Here is a 17,405-nt window from a genome sequence, read left to right as displayed (position 1 = left end):
GCCTGCGGAAGCAAGGGGAGATAATTAGTGCATGGCAGTGGCCTGTGAAAGAGGGCACATCACTCACAGCATGGTTGTCTGATGGATGTTGCACTGCTGGATCTTCACTTGGTAGATCAACACCGACTTCACCGTCAGCACAGGATTGGTCCTGGTCATCGCTGGACAGCTGGATGGCTCTGTTTTCGAATTCTGTCAGAACTTTGATCTCCGGCATCCCTCAACCTGTCTGCAACCTTTCCTTCCTGTTGTAAGCCAGTTTGTCCTGCATGGATAGAGATGCAGAGAGGATATCAGGATGCCTGCCAGGCCAGATGATAAGTATGCCTAGCCTGTGTGGGTGGTGAGTGGTCCCATGGACAGGATAAGGGCAATGACGGTGCGTGTGAGAGAGTGAATGGTGAAATCCCTTGAAATGGCAGTGAGTGAGGGCCCTGTGGATGTGTGATGGGTTTGTGAGTGTGTGAGTTGGGAGTGATGAAAAGATTGACTTAACCCTGGCGGAATGAAGGAGATCATTCATCCTTTTGCGGCCCTGGGTGGCTGTCCTCCTCTGCAGGGCATTTGTGCTGACCACCGCTGCCACTGCCTCCCAAGCTGGGTTGGTGACATTGCTGCCCATCCTGCAGCCAGAGTTGGGGTAGAGAAAAAGATAAAAGCCAGAAACTGCGGATGCTGGAAATCCAAAACAAAAACAAAAATACCTGGAAAAACTCAGCAGGCCTGGCAGCATCTGCGGAGAGGAGCACAGTTAACGTTTCGAGTCCAAATAATTTGTTGAAGGGTCATTCGGACTCGAAACGTTAACTATGCTCCTCTCCGCAGATGCTGCCAGACCTGCTGAGTTTTTCCAGGTATTTTTGTTTTTGTTTTGGGGGTAGAGCACATCCCGGTGGACCTCCATGGCATCCAGAAGTCTCTCGAGGGACCCGTCATTGAAGCGGGGGGCTGCAGACTTTTTTCCTTTTATGGCCATGTCTCCCAGACAGTGGTGGTGAGCTGGTGATGATGAGCACTTTGATAGTGGCTGCCTTTTAAAGATGGTGACCGGCATGATGCAACAGTGGGGTGATGGTGGGCGGGTGAATGAGAGCCTGCGTGTTTCGCAGGAGTGAATAAATAATGAGGTGGACTCGGGATAATGCAGCATGAAAAACCAACATTTTCATTGGCAGTAGGACTCCATTTTCCATCCAGCTGCTGCACTTAGTGCAATTCAGGGAAAATTCTGCCCACAACCTCATCCTCTTTATACATGTTTCTCCCTTTTTAATGTAAATTCCATTGTTCCCTCTGTCTTTGCAACTTTACACTTTCCATAATATAACTCTTTCATAGTACTCATATTATCAGTAATCTTTGGGAAAAATAAACACACATTGGCTAAGTGTAACACCTCATCATTTCTTTGAGATTCATGACTCTGGTTTATCTAAAAAAGCAAATGTTCTTCACACCTCACATGCTAAAACTTAAGCCATGTTTACGTATTTAGCATTTCAAACTTAGTTTCTCTTCTGATACATCAAAGCACCCAGTCTGTAATTCAATTAAAACCCACACACACACACATACACACACACCTATACACCGAGAAACTAATCCAAACCCCACTCTTTACCTACCATTGCAATAAATTACATAATATTCTGAAAATTGTTATACTTTCATAACAGTAGGATAGATCTCGAACTCCCAAATCTTTCAGACCCTGTATACCATCAACCTAGATCATTGCACCTCTGAAACTTGACTACTTGTTTCTGCTGATAAAAGCAAAAAACTGCGGATGCTGGAAATCCAAAACAAAAATAAAAGTACCTGGAAAAAATCAGCAGGTCTGGCAGCATCTGCGGAGGGGAGCACAGTTAATGTTTCGAGTCCGTATGACTCTTCAACAGAACTAAGTAAAAATAGAAAAGAGGTGAAATATAAGCTGGTTTAAGGTGGGGGGGGGAGACAGGTAGAGCTGGATAGAGGGCCAGTGATAGGTGGAGATAGCCAAAAGATGTCATACACAAAAGGACAAAGAGGTGTTGAAGGTGGTGATATTATCTAAAGAATGTGCTAATTAAGGGTAGAAAGCAGGACAAGCAAGGTACAGATAGTCCTAGTGGGGGTGGGGTGAAGGGAAGGGATCGAAATAGGCTAAAAGGTAGAGATAAAACAATGGATGGAAATATATTTAAAAATTATGGAAATAGGTGGGAAAAGAAAAATCTATATAAATTATTGGAAAAAAAGGGGGGGATTGGAAAGGGGGTGGGGATGGAGGAGAGAGTTCATGATCGAAAATTGTTGAACTCAATATTCAGTCCGGAAGGCTGTAAAGTGCCTAATCGGAAGATGAGGCACTGTTCCTCCAGTTTGCGTTGAGCTTCACTGGAACAATGCAGCAGGCCAACGACAGATATGTGGGCATGAGAGCAGGGTGGAGTGTTGAAATGGCAAGCAACAGGGAGGTCTGGGTCATGCTTGCGGACAGACCGAAGATGTTCTGCAAATCGGTCACCCAGTCTGCGTTTGGTCTCTCCAATGTCGAGGAAACTGCATTGGGAGCAATGAATGCAGTAGACTAAATTGAGAGAAGTGCAAGTGAAATTCTGCTTCACTTGAAAGGAGTGTTTGGGCCCTTGGACGGTGAGGAGAGGGGAAGTGAAGGGGCAGGTGTTGCACCTTCTGCGGTTGCATAGGAAGGTGCCGTGGGATGGGGTTGAGGTTTAGGGGGTGATGGAGGAGTGGACCAGGGTGTCACGGACAATTCCCTTCCTTGACCTCTCTGTCTCAATTTCTGGTGATAGACTGTCCACCAATATTCATTACAAGCCTACCGACTCACACAGCTACCTCGACTACAGCTCCTCACACCCCGCTTCCTGTAAGCGTCTTCGTCGCCTCTATTCTGATGATGCCACTTTCAAAAACAGTTCCTCTGACATGTCTTCCTTCTTCCTTAACCGAGGTTTTCCACCCACGGTGGTTGACAGGGCCTTCAACCGTGTCCGCCCCATCTCCCGCGCATCCGCCCTCGCACCTTCCTCTCCCTCCCAGAACCATGATAGGGTCCCCCTTGTCCTCACTTATCACCCCACCAGCCTCCGCATTCAAAGGATCATCCTCCGCCATTTCCACCAACTCCAGCATGATGCCACCACCAAACACATCTTCCCTTCACCCCCCTCTGGTGGCATTCCGCAGGAATCGTTCCCTCTGTGACACCCTGGTCCACTCCTCCATCACCCCCTACACCTCAACCCCCTCCCACGGCACCTTCCCATGCAACCGCAGAAGGTGCAACACCTGTCCCTTTACTTCCCCTCTCCTCACCGTCCAAGGGCCCAAATACTCCTTTCAAGTGAAGCAGCATTTCACTTGCACTTCCCTCAATTTAGTCTACTGCATTCATTGCTCTCAATGCAGTTTCCTCTACATTGGAGAGACCAAACGCAGACTGGGTGACCGCTTTGCAGAACATCTTCGGTCTGTCCGCAAGCATGACCCAGACCTCCCTGTTGCTTGCCATTTCAACACTTCACCCTGCTCTCATGCCCACATGTCCATCCTTGGCTTGCTGCATTGTTCCAGTGAAGCTCAACGCAAACTAGAGGAACAGCACCTCATCTTCCAACTAGGCACTTTACAGCCTTCCGGACTGAATATTGAGTTCAACAATTTTCGATCATGAACTCTCTCCTCCATCCCCACCCTCTTTCCGATCCCCCCCTTTTTTTCCCATAATTTATATAGATTTTTCTTTTCCCACCTATTTCCATAATTTTTAAATGTATTTCCATCCATTGTTTTATCTCTACCTTTTTGCCTATTTCGATCCCTTCCCTTCACCCCACCCCCACTAGGGCTATCTGTACCTTGCTTGTCCTGCTTTCTACCCTTAATTAGCACATTCCTTAGATAATATCACCACTTTCAACACCTCTTTGTCCTTTTGTCTATGACATCTTTTGGCTATCTCCACCTATCATTGGCCCTCTATCCAGCTCTACCTGTCTCCCCTCCCCCCCACCCCCCCACCTCCTTAAACCAGCTTATATTTCATCTCTTATCCATTTTTACTTAGTTCTGTTGAAGAGTCATACGGACTCGAAACGTTAACTGTGTTCCTCTCCGCAGATGTTGCCAGACCTGCTGAGGTTTTCCAGGTATTTTTATTTTTGTTTTTACTTGCCTCTGCTGTTGTACCTGATTTTGATAACTAACCACATTTCTGCGAAAAATTTAGAAAATGATTCAGATAGTTAAAATAACTTTTAAAGACATTTACTGGAGCATTTACAGCAAAGCTTTAATTTCGACACCCCACTGTACTTACTTTTCTTTGAATGTAAATACAATTGCTAGACTGTAAAATTAGTTTGCAGAGTTATGCAGGTAAAATATCTCGATGCAGCTTCCACAGGTACAAGCCAGTGCTAGTATAAAGGTGGAATGCAGTTTGTTATTGATCATTTTGTTTTTGATCAGTTTGGTTGTTAGTTGTTCGACTCCTTGTGGCAATTTGAAACTGAAGAGCAATTTCAGATATTTACATTACTCCCACTGCAGATTAAACTGGACAGTGGTTCACCCACTCACTGCAAATTTATTAAAGTAATATATTAGCTAATGGGCAAAGTAAAAAGAAGCAATACACCATACTGATAGATACAGGCCTTAGAGATATAGTACATAATTATCTTCTACTTTGCAAACAGTTACAAGAAGTTTTCTTTTGATGTCGTCACCCAAAATCTTATACTCATTTACTAATGTTATAGTTTTTTTTTTCCAATTACCTCCTATACTAGATTTGGAGTTTACTCTTGCCTCCTCATTTCCCAAAACCTCCCTTTTCCAAGTTTTTTCCCTTACCCCTTTTGCTTCCACAGTGAAGCATAGAAGTGTATCATACAGGGGACCACCATTTGGTCCATTGTGACTCGTTACTAGAGTAATTAAAAACCAACCCTATTTCTCTACCATCTCCTCACAACTGTGTATCACCTTTAAGTTCAAATATTAACTTTTCCCTCAAAAAAGATGCAGTGAAGTCTGTCTCAACCAGTCTGTGGAAAAACATTCCAATTTCTAGCAACCTTGCAAGTAAGAATTTTCTGCTTTCTCTTCACTCCTAGCAATTTAAAATTGTTGATGTTGTCTCTCCTTTGGCACTGGTTCCCTATTCAGAGGAAACAGACCTTCCCTATTCACTATCAAAACCCTTCGTATTTATTAAAACTTCTATTAAATTGTCTTATAGTCTTCTCTGCTCCAGTGGAAAAAGTCTGTGCATTAAGCTTCTCAAAACAAATGTTGCACCTCTGGTGAAACGGTACTGTAAACTATATGGGCAGGATTTTCCCACCATCGGGAGGGAAGTTGAAGTGCGGGCGTGCAGAGGTGCACCTCCGATTGGCGCCCCCAATTGGGGGCGCGCTGCCATTTTACGTGGGTGGGCCAATTAATACCCACCCAGCGTGACATCCGCATGGAAGCACTATGCGCTCCCTGTGCAGGTGGTGGGGGGGGAGGTGGAATCCCTAAACCCGAGAGTGCGCTCTTTCGCGCATGCGCACGAAAAAGCACGCTCATCCCCCTGAGGTTAAGTGCTGCCTCAGGGAGAACGGCTCTACAGTAAAAAGTATTAAAAATAGAGGAAAAAAAATCCCTGACATGTCCCCTCATGTGACACTGTCACATGAGTTGGGACATGTCCATATCTTTTTTAAAAACTTTAATTACATTTTTTAAAACCTACATGAAACCTCATCCTGCCGGTGGATGAGGTTTCATGCTTTTTCTAATTCCCGCCAGGGCTCCTGGCCTGCCCGCCAACCTTAAGGTTGGACGGGCAGGACCATTAATTACTTAAATGACTCTGTCAATGGCCAGCTGATTTTGCTGTGTCCCTGCCTACTTGAAAATTTAAATGGGGCACGGTGACGTCGGGAGTTCCGCCCGACAGCGCGGTGTGTCATTTTACGTGTCAACGAGTGGGCCCCGCCCCCCCGCTCGCCAGCGGGAAAATCCTGCCCTATGGTTTTCGATATCCTTTCTAAACTGGGCCACTCAAACTACTCTCTTGCCTCAACAATTTTTGTGCAAATGCATTACTTCATTAGTATTTTGGGGATGATACAAATGTCCTTTCTAATAGTTTTATACCTACATTTAAGTTTTCAGAGAATTCAGTACTACTAAGAAGTGCTTATTTGAACCAATCTTGGTGTTTTGCTCTTTGGAACTGATGTATGACACTTGAAGTGCAATTCCCTGACACTGCACTTCCAGGTGTAAAATGTGTAATGTTATGAACACATGCTAGATCCAGGAGATTGAACTCATTTAAATCATGGTGTACACATTTAGAGGGCAATTTTGTGCAAGATTAACATAGGGAAAAAGTTTTAGCTCGGCGGGCAGACGCGCGCCCGACCCACTCGAGCGTAAAATGACGTGCATTGATGTCGGGCAAGTGTTGCGTGATATTTCAGTCAACAGTCACTCGCCTGAATCAGCAGCGCACCCTCTGATAATTAAAAGGCCTGTTAAGGCCATTAAAAAGACAATTGGCTGACATTTTTCGCTGCCCGTCCAACCTTACAGTTGGCGGGCAGACGAAATGGCCAAGCGGCCTTTGCACTTTTTAAGAAACCTCATCCATGGGGAGGGATGAGATTTTCTAAAGCAAATAAAAATAAAATAAAAAGTTTAAAGTTTAATTAATAACATGTCCCTGCTCATGTCACAGAGCCACATGAGGGGACATGTTTTGTTACATTATTCATTTCTTTAAATTTTTTTCTCAACTTCTCGTCTTCTCAGATTGAGGTTTTATTTGCAAGGATGGCTGATGGGTTTACTACGCTGTAGTAAAATTTAATAGTTTAATTCTTTGTGAAGGCTGTATGCTTTCTCACAATGCTCTGTCAGGAGAGAAAGATAGCTAGTGGACAAGAGTCACCAGGGATAAAACTTAAAAAAAGTTTTGGAGAAATCTATGTTAATAACTAAATGGAAAATGTAAAGTATTTTGAAATATAAGAAACTTTCCAGTGCATGGTGAGAGAAGAGGTGAGAATGAATAAACTGAGACCGACAGCAGCCTGAAGCGAAGGACAGGGATTTGGAACACCCAGCCTCATAAGATGGATGAGCAGCAGCTGCCCCGAATTATGGTTTTTACTTAAGGCTGAAGTCTTCCAGGAAGCAGGAAGAGTGCAAGGCTTGTAAAATAAACAAGAGGCTGACTGTGCCAATGATACTGCAGCTTCCCTTATCAACTCTGCTGCAATGTCAGTTTAAAGGCCACTGGATATTATTTTTCCTGTGTTTAGATGAAGGACAAATCATCATACATACATGGTCGGCTAATGCCTTGAAGCAATTGCTTAAAGTTCCAGAGGAATCAAAGCAGGCAAACTATATATTTGCACAAGAGTAACAGAGCTGACACAGGTAACTGTAAACAATTCAGCCTAATATGAGTTAGCAGGTCAAACAAAACAACATCTATTCTAGAGTAAACTGGAGAAGTAGCTGTACAACAAAGACTCATGAAGAAACACAATCGCCAGGGATTAGCAATGGAAAAACATGACCCTGGGATTGGGTTCCACACCAATCAGAAGTTTGATTGCCTCATGACCCTGAAGGTCTAGTTTGGGGGAAGTAAATTGGACTTTTCTTTAAATATAAAAACAGACAAATTTAAAAATTTGGGACAGTATTTTGAACTGGACTTTATTGGCCTGTTAACACTATAATAACCTGATGCATTCGAACAAAATCCAAGGGCACCCACTTTTGGGTGCGATACCATTCAAAGAATTACTTGTGTTCATGCTCCATTTGCTCCATTAAAGCATGGTGAAGAAAGGTTGTAGTGAGCATAAAGGTTGGCTCTACCACAGAGAGAGTGAACAGGAGGAACGCATAATAAACTCTTTGGCTGGGATTTTCCGTGCCCGCTGGCGTCAGACGTATTCAGTGGCGTGAGCAGGCAATGTGGCATGATCGGTTTCACAATGGTGTGAAACCAGTTTGTGATTGTCCACTCAGCCCGCCAATGGCGGGATGCGTTCCCCGCCATCGGATGTCGAGAACCTCATTGTGATACATCTGCATATCATTATCAGGCCAATCCACACCCCAGCCTCCCCACCCTGCTCCCACACCCCACTTCCACCTACACCCCGGCCAGGCTGGATCATCTATCCACGTCGGCGGGAAAGCATGCTGATGTGTTTCACAGCAGCATAGGAAAGGTGTGCACTTGGAGGGCTGTAATTTGTGGGGAACTCAGAGGTTAGTACACAGTAACGATGTGCAGCGCTCGCCAGGGTCAACTGTTGGACTTCAAGCATGAGGTGTGTTGGGGGGAGGGGCGGTGGCGGGGCGGGGGGGCAAGGTCTGCCTTGCAGTTGAGGCAACTGAGGCGGTGGTGGGAGAAGGGCAGCCTTGCCATTGAGGTGGTGGGGAAAGGGCTGCCTTGCAGTTGAGGTGAATTGTGTGGGGGGTGGAGGGCAATGTCTGCCTTGCGGTTGAATATAGCACACAAGCATTCGGGGTTGGGATTATGGTGGACGAGGAAAGGGGACATGCATTAGGGACACATTATATAAAGTGACCATTCCTCTGCAACTGAGACAGTTCAGGCACAGCCACCTTGATATGACTGAAGTCGGGCTTCCAGCTTATCTGCCCACTCAAGCAACACAGAGGCATCAAAGTGGCACCAAGTGTTCCAGAGCTTTTCACCCCACCCCCGGCACAGACTGCAAAGTCATGAGCATTTTAGTGGACTGCAGAATAGTTGCATGGCTGCACATGTTATACAATCTCCTCGCTAAAGCTGGCCATGGAGCAGTCATTGGTGGAGGCGCGCACAGCCCATTGCAATGTCATCATCCTGGTTTGGACCAGTCTGCCCTACGGTTCAAGCTAACAGTGCAGCCTTGCAGTGCGGGTTAGGAGAATGCTGCGCCTGAGCTGAGAGCACAGCATGCAGTTCAGTAGGCAAAGCTGCAGCCAATCGGTCGGGTGCAGTGGGGCAGAGTTGGGTAGAGTCTCAGGCAGCCATGCAGTGCACTAATCTCTGACCATCCAAGTGGTGGCTGGCATTCTCCAGGATGCATTAATGAGTCTTCAGACTTAACCAGGACAGGTTCTTAGTACACCCAAGCTAACCACGTGTCTCTCTTTCATCCTGCAGGAGGAGTACATCAGACGCATGGAGCCTAGTGAATTAGCTGTATGCCTTAGGGCTTACAGAGAGCGAAGACGATGGAGGCGAGAGCGACTGAGGCACCTGGCTGTGCAAAGTGGGGAGCAGCAACCTTTGGAAGAAGGGGCAGCTGGGGCTCCCGCACATGCTGCCAAAGAGCCACAGCGAACCGTTGTCGGTTGGTGCCTAGTGACACCCAGGGTCTATAGATGCCAACTTTCATTCCTGCAGATGATTGAGAAACAATGTAACCAAAAAGTCTAGGGAACTGGTCGGTCTCATCTGCCACCTGCTACAGGATTTGGTGCCATGGAGGGCATCCACTGCCAGTGGCTGTGTAAGTTACTGCGGTGCTCAATTTCTATGCCAGTGGCTCCTTTCAGGGCTCCACAGGTGCCCTCTATAGGATCTTACAAGCCTCCACACACAAAAAAGCATCCATGAGGTTATGGATGACATCTTTGCGAGGGCACACAACTTTGTGCATTTCGCCCGGGACCAGCCTGGATGCAAGAGCAATTGGATTTGCCCAGATCTCAGGTTTCCCACAGATTCAGGGTGCGATTGACTGCACTCACGTGGTGCTCGGGTCTCCATTATAACATGCGGTCAATTACATTAAATGCAAGGGATTCTCTTAGTTGAATGTGCAGCTGGTGTTATGGCACAGTGGATGGTAAATGCTGAGCTCCTCAAATCCCAAAGGGAAACTTGAAACAGCTGCCAAAGCAGTTTTTTCAATTTGTATAGTATGAGGAGCAGTTCTGAAATCAGGAAATGCTAGCCCTGACTACTTGAAATGATTTTATAGTAAGTAAACATGTATTAAAAGAAAAAAGAGAAAACAAATAAAACACAATTACACTTAAACATGTGAATGGCTTCACACAGTAAATAGTACTTGAAAACAAATCTTAACTACCCTCAGAGCTAACCTTCCCTTTTTCTGGTCAGCAACTATCCTTATAGATTTTAGAATCTATAGAAGTCCAGTAAGTTTTACCACATGGCGATTTTTCTTTGGGGTGTCTTCTGAGGCCAGTAGCAACTGGTTCTTTCAGTTTGGCCTTGTTCACACTGTCTTCTGGGAGTTTTGATGAGCTACCCTGTTGTCTTCTGGGAGATCTAAGAAACTAACCCCTCACATAGGCTTCAGTATTTCCTTAAATGCATTCCTTCCTTTTGATCTCTCTGTTATCTCAACCAGCCTCTTCAGAAATGCTTTCTTCCCAGAACTGATTAAATTGTTCTTTATTTTAGCTCAGACTTGTAAAAACAAACTTACCCTATCTTTACCTTATTTCCTTACACCTTTTCAACCTGCATATAACCCTTTTGAACTAAAACAACTCAATTCAAAACTATTCTTGTTATTTCTTTATGTAAAACTCCGACTGAAGCTCCTCTTGGTTCATTAACATATCAAAATAACTGTTGGCTTTAGACCCTTGCTATCACCCTATCTCTTAATTCAATTACAGCTTGACTTCCAGTACATAAGAAAATATGCCAGGGTTATTACCAGAAGAAAAATGTTATGATTTCTTGTTTTCTTGACACTAGTGTGTGACCACCACAAACGCACCATGCAGACGTGCACACAGTTTCCAAAGCGTGTGCACAACTCACACATCCGCAGTTGGTCACAGAACCCTGGAGTCTTCCAGGGTCCACAGAGGTTACAGGGTTGGCTCCTCGGCGACAAGGGCTACCCGCAGAGGATGTAGCTGATGAAGCCTGTGTGGCGGCCTCAGGCTGCAGCAGAGCAAAGGCGGATCAGACCATCAGGATGCTGAAAATGAGGTCCCTGCATCTGGATCCTTCTGGTGAAACGCTGCAATACAGTCCACAGAGGACGTCACGCATCATTGTCGCCTGCTGTGCCCTTTATAACCTGGCGCTGCAATGCCGAGAGGAGCTGGCTGAAGAGGAGATGGAAGAGCTGGAGGTCTCCTGCAATGAGGAGGACGCCGATGACAATGATGGGGATGAGGCCCTTGCACTGGCTAAACAAGGCAGGCACGGTCTGGAGGCCCTCATAGCTGAGGATGATGACAACATGCAGTGAGAAAACCCCAAAGATCCTCACATACATCTGTGGACATTTGACTCCAGCCTGGCTTATGGCAGTGCGCATTTTCTCTGTGCTAATGCTCCTGTAATGGAGGTGCAATGGAGGCCCTAATAGTCGCTTGATTGCAAGAGAATGATGACGACATGCAGTGAGGACACTCCATTGATCTTCACATAGCCTCTAAGAATATCTGACTCCTGTCTGGCTGAGGGCAGCTCGCTTGCACTCCATGATCAGGGTCATATCAGAGAAACACGGCCATGAAACTTTAAAAGCATCTGATCCTTTGTCCGCCTTTAGCACCTGACACCTTCAGGTGCACCACGTCACTGGTCACAGATGCTGAAGAGATGGGGGCCAGCCCCACCTTAAAGCTGCTGAGAGCACACAGAGAGAATGAGAGAACTCTCTGGCAACTGCCCACGACATTCTGACAGCAATGACAAGCACCATTGAGGCGCAGGCATCAGTAATGTATCCAATGAGTGTGAGGCTGGGCCATCACTTTGGTCTGAAGGCTACACAGGGCACAGAGAAGAGGCCCTGAACTGAGACAGCTGCCTTTATCTTGTGCAGAAAGGTTTCACATCTGAGTGACATGAATACTGCTCATCAGAACAAGGGGCTATAGGCAGGGAGACACTCTTAGGAGTTTATTGACAACTGTGAACATTATGTACAAGTGGTTAACACCCATGTCCAGACTCTGCAACTAATTCTTCTTAACTTTCCTAACCCTGTTGCTATGCCTTGGTGCTCCCTGGACATACACAGCAGAGGTGTAGACAGCCTGCTGACTGCAATGCCCTGTCTGCGATGACCCTGGCGGGCATCCTCTGGAGGGCATAGACCTGAAGGGCCGCAGCCTCCTTTCATGGTCCTGCTTTGTGGCAGTGTCACCCTCCTCAGCCTGTGGAGCTGGAGCTGCTGAGGTCACAGGAAGAGGCGATTCGGATGGGCCGGACACGCCCAGAGTCACCTCGATGGATGGGCCCGGGGTGTGCACCTGCTGATCCTCCTCCCTATGGGTGCCTGAGGGCTCCAGGCTGACTCCTCAAGGAGGAGGGGTAGCTGGAGTGAGATTGTGCTGCCCAGCACCCCTCTCGCGTACAGTGTTGAAAGCCATCTATGGCATCAGCAATGGATTTGAGCCCACGTAACAATGTAGGCACAACATCCTGGACCAAGGTCTCCATGGCCGCCGTCATCCTACCAGTGTGACCTCGGTGCGTTGGCATGCCGGCGCTATCACCTCAGATTGAAGGCGGACAGACTCCTCCATCGTGCCTTGCAATCTGAGGAGTGCAGCGTACATCCCTTCCTGGTGTTTCTGAGCTTGCCTTTGCAGTTCCAGCAACTGTCACATGACCGAGTTCAGAGGCTTGTCATCTGATTCGGCCTCTTGCAGGACAAGCAGACAAATTTCTGGCCTCCAGCAGTCCTCCGAGTGCCGGACACCAGGGAAATCCCTGCTGCCACCTGCTGTGGGTCAAACAGTGCGATGTGCTCACCAGATTGTGATCCCAAGGCTACTCTAAAGCTTGGTCCCACCGAGGCGCTGGTGGAGGGTGTGGGTGAGCGCTGTGACGGGACTTCAGGGAGGGTGCCTCCAGATTCCTCTTCAGAGGTTTCTTTGGGGCTTGATTGGAGGCCCTGGGGCATGCACTCCATCGGCTGTTTGGCAGATGTACCTGCGAAAGCAAGAGGAGATAATTAGTGCAAGGCAGTGGCATGTGAAACAGGACACATCACTCACGGCATGGTTGTCTGATGGATGTTGCACTGCTGGATCCTCACTTGGTAGAGCATCGCCAACCTCACCTTCAGCACAGAACCAGATCCTTGCCGGCCAGCTGGATGGCTGTTTTCAAAGTCTGTGAGGAGCTTGATTTTGGGCATTCCACCACTGGTCTGTGACCTCTCTCTCTTGTTGAGTGCCTGCTTGTCCTACATGAATAGAGATGGAGAAATTGTAATCAGGACACCTGCCAGGCCAGATGATAAGCATGCCTGGCTTGTGTGGGTGGTGAGTGGTCCCATGGACAGGATGAGGACAATGACTGTGTGCGTGAGAGAGCGAATGGAGATGTCCGTTGAACTGACAGTGAGTGAGATCCCTGAGGATGTGTGATGGGTTTGTGAGTGTGAGAGTTGAGAGTGATGAGAAGAGTGACTTACCCTGGAGGAACAGAGGAGATCATTCATCTTCTTGCGGCACTGGGTGGCTGCCCTCTTTTGAAGGGCGTTGGTGCTGACCACCACTGCCACCGCCTCCCAAGCCTGGTTGGTCATGCTGCTGCCCATCCTGTAGCCAGTGTGAGGGTAGAGGACATCCCAGCGGACCTGCATCCTGCATGGCATCCAAAAGGCATTCCAGTGACATGTCATTAAACCTGGGGGCTGCAGACTTTTTGCCTTTCATGGATATCTTCCCTGCAGCAGTCATGGGCTGGAAGCACTGAGATGACTGGGCAAATGACTGCCGCCCGCCATGGAAATGGCGTGTTTCCCGGGAATGCCTATATAATATGGCGGGTTTGGGATGATACTGCGTGAAAACCTGCCATAGTGGCCGGCAGGTAAAATGATGTTTTACCCACTTGGTGCAAATCTGGGTCGATTCTGCCCTTTGTATTTCCAAAGCTAACCTTCTGAAAATGCACAAAACGAATCTTGGTGATATCCAATATAAACCTGCAGCGACTCGCACAAACTGGGTTCTTGCAGGTGGCTGGTTGTGTGTATTTGAGTTGCTGCTCCACACCCTTGGTAACCGATTGGCAGTCCATACATACAAAAGTACTAGCAACCAGTTCAGGCTGACCAGGGTGCGTTGGCACCATCTGCCCACTAATGCACAACAATGTCCCAATTTTCGCAGCTATAAGTTCTCCAATTCCATTTACCAAAAGTGAATTGAAATCTGAATTTGTAAGAAATTGGAGATATATTTATCAGTATTTTCGAGGACCTTCAGTGGCAACCTTTAGTTTTAGTATTTTACAGGTTACTCTATTTTGAAGCAAGTAGCCAATTCATAAATGCTGGGTAGTTTCCAATAAGCTTGTTGAAATAACCAATCTTAGCTGGGGTGGTGCTAAGAGTCAGAATTTACTTCCCACCTATCGATACCAGTGAGTGGTAGGATTAGGCTTGCGGTGAAACAACCAGCTGGTCTTCAGTCTAGGTTCACATATAAAGCAGGCGATGTGCCAGGAAAATGGAGGTGGGGAGAACTTGACAATCAAAATTGTTTAAAGATAAATGGATTCTACTGATCTGTAGTAAAAAGTACCCCTTTAATCAATACTCTGTTTATCAGCCCTAAACACCCTCTTACATGGCTCAGCATCACACTCTGTTTGATAATATTCATGTGAAGCACCTTGGGAAATGTTACTACATGAAAGGCACTATCTAAATGCAAATTACTGTCCTTGGTGTTGATGGCTGCCTCAGCTGTTGCCTTGAGAGGCTGAAAGTTGTCAGACAATCACAACCTGTATCCTCACAACCTGCATACTACCTTCAGTGCCCAAGTCACTGTGCTTCATGCAGCTAAAGTCTTCCAGAATGGCTCGAGAGATTCACACCTTGAAAGATACTTATGTGCCAAAGTTCAGATTGCACATTGCAGCTTGAAGGTGTGCCACCCTGAAGCATGGGTATGCATGAAATGCAAAGTATGAGCTACAAGGATACCAAAGGTTCAGCATGGGCAACGAGTACATGTGGAATAAGCGATGCTTTCCAACAAGCAGCCATCAGGTTATTCATTGTATAGTTAGGTAGGGTTTGGTTGCCAGACTCTTTTGTGTGTTGTCATGTTCTGCCCGACCCCAGGTCCCGAAGGTGTGTTCAGAGTTGAACCTGCTGTCATAAGTGGTGCCCTTGGGTTGGGGGAGGGATGTTATGAAGTTCCAAATCAGCACCATTGGAGTGGCTCCTTGCACAGAGGCAAAGATGTGCAGGCACCTCTGCACAATTATTTTAATGAGATGGAGTGCAAATTCCAGGGATTTCAGTGTACCTCTGCAAAGCACCACAGAAACATCAGTTGTGCCATGAGCTCTTAGAATGGGCATCATGAACTCCAGTTGTAGGTTCAGAATAACAAACAAGAATGCGACAAATGCAGATACTTCTAATCACAAAATCCACAACTTCGTTCTAATGAAATAGGAAAATTTATCATTTAAAACCATCAGATGCTCCACTGGAAAAAATATTATAAGATAATTGGGCCATATTTTCCAATGGGTATATTAGGTAAACAGAAGTTACAGATATGAAGAAATAACAAAACTATTTACTTCTGTCTGGCAGGAAAGTCCTGGAAAGCCACATAGAACTCCTTAGAAGCAGGTGTATTTTCATGATCTCGAGCAAAGTTTCGCACTGCTCGGCAAATGTATGGATAAATTCTGGGTAATAAAAATTGAAAGAAAACTGATAAACATTAAGGCTACCAGTTCACCGCTTTTTTTTTGTTCTCCGATTTTTTCTTTTGAAACCCTGTTTCCTGTTGTGCTTTAATAGTCGTCTTTCCCAGACCCTGTCAATAAATACCCCCTTGGTGCAAAGCCCCTTCCTCAAGCACAATTCCCTCCCAGTGAACCCTGACCCTTAGGTAAACATTTGAGACACGGATCCTTCTAAGCAAAAGCTCTCATCTTTTCACATTTCCAGCTCCCATGCCAAAGGCATTTTTTGACTTTTACAATTCAATTTTTAAAAATGGAAGACATTATTTTCATTGTAATAAATTGACTATTTCCATTTAACTAAATAAGCCTCCTGTGTTTCTCTACCTTTCAATCATACAGCACATTCAACCCATTGTACCTATATCAGCTCCTTGAAAGAGCAATCCAGTTAATCCCACTCACCCACTCTTTCCCCATAGCCCTGCAAAGCTCCCTTTTTGAGGAATATGCCCACTTCCATTTTTAAATTTACTATAGACTCTGTTTCACGAACCTTTCAGGCAATGTAGCTAATTAAGTGGCCACTTCCATCATCTCTGGATCTCAACTCCAAGCCTGAACACATTTTCCTTCTTCACAAGGCTGAAAGATTATTTCTCCTTAATAAATAAACCACACTCTCAAAATACTAGATCAATAAATATTCATTTTCAGGATTTCAAATTAAGACAAAGATGAATGTATTTTCCCAAATTTATAAATAAATTATATTTTACATTTGAAACAAATAAAGAAGGCCCCATTTCCTTTTCCCAACATTCTGGATTGATAAATGCAACTAACCAGTTCATTGGATGGACTCCATTCTTATTATTTGTGCATAGTCCTTCCAACAAAATATTCAAATATTGATTTTTTTTTTAGCTACCGCAAGTGGCACAAGGTCACATTCCTCAGGGGTATTGAAAGAACAAATATCAATATCAGAAATTCTTTGAATTCCATTTTCAACTCCCTGGAAAATCAATCAGTGTTCTATGAAACAATGGGCAGAATTTTTAGGTCAGCGGGTGGGCACGATTGGCGGACTGCCAACGCGATCGGGCCCAGACCGCAAATTCACGCTGGCTGGTCAATGAACGGCCAGCCAGCGTGAAGCGGCGCTGAAATGCTCAGCGCTGCCAGGATGGGGGCGGGAGGAGGACAGGCGCTGACGTAAGTGCGGTCACGGGTGAGCGCTGAATGAAAGCTCCCTGAAGACAGAGAGCTGCCTCAGGGAGCTGAAGACTTGAAAACAATTAAATATAGATTTCAAAGTCAGTAAAAAAAAAATGCCCAAGCACCACAATCAGCCACCTGAACATCTGCATGTTAAAAATTCTGTCCATAGATTTTTCTTTTTCTTTCATTTAATAGCGGAAACCTCATCCTGCCCTTGGGTGAGGTTTCATCAAAAATGCAAAGTTCGCCTGGCAGATTCGCCCATCTGCCAATGGTAAGTTTAGACGAACCATGAAAAATCGAGGACAATTAGAACTTTAACAACTTTAATTGTCTTCTTAATTGTTGACGGGCGCACTTCCGACACTCACGTGCACCCACCGACCCAAATATCGCGCGAGTATGGGATGGCGTCGGGTCGCTCACCCAACATCATCTCGTACGATTTTGCACCCGATCG

At 45.9% G+C, this 17,405-nt stretch overlaps 1 pseudogene; it reads right to left on the bottom strand.

Annotated features, from left to right (window-relative positions):
- The window catches only part of LOC144674133 (maternal DNA replication licensing factor mcm6-like), a 117,783-nt pseudogene that overhangs the window by 97,896 nt on the left and 2,482 nt on the right, over positions 1-17,405 (bottom strand).

The sequence above is a fragment of the Cetorhinus maximus genome, chromosome 3, assembly GCF_964194155.1.
Source record: "Cetorhinus maximus chromosome 3, sCetMax3.hap1.1, whole genome shotgun sequence".
In the NCBI taxonomy this organism is placed as follows: domain Eukaryota; kingdom Metazoa; phylum Chordata; class Chondrichthyes; order Lamniformes; family Cetorhinidae; genus Cetorhinus; species Cetorhinus maximus.
Note: the sequence above shows the minus strand (reverse complement) of the source record. Positions and strands in the feature narration are given on the sequence as shown.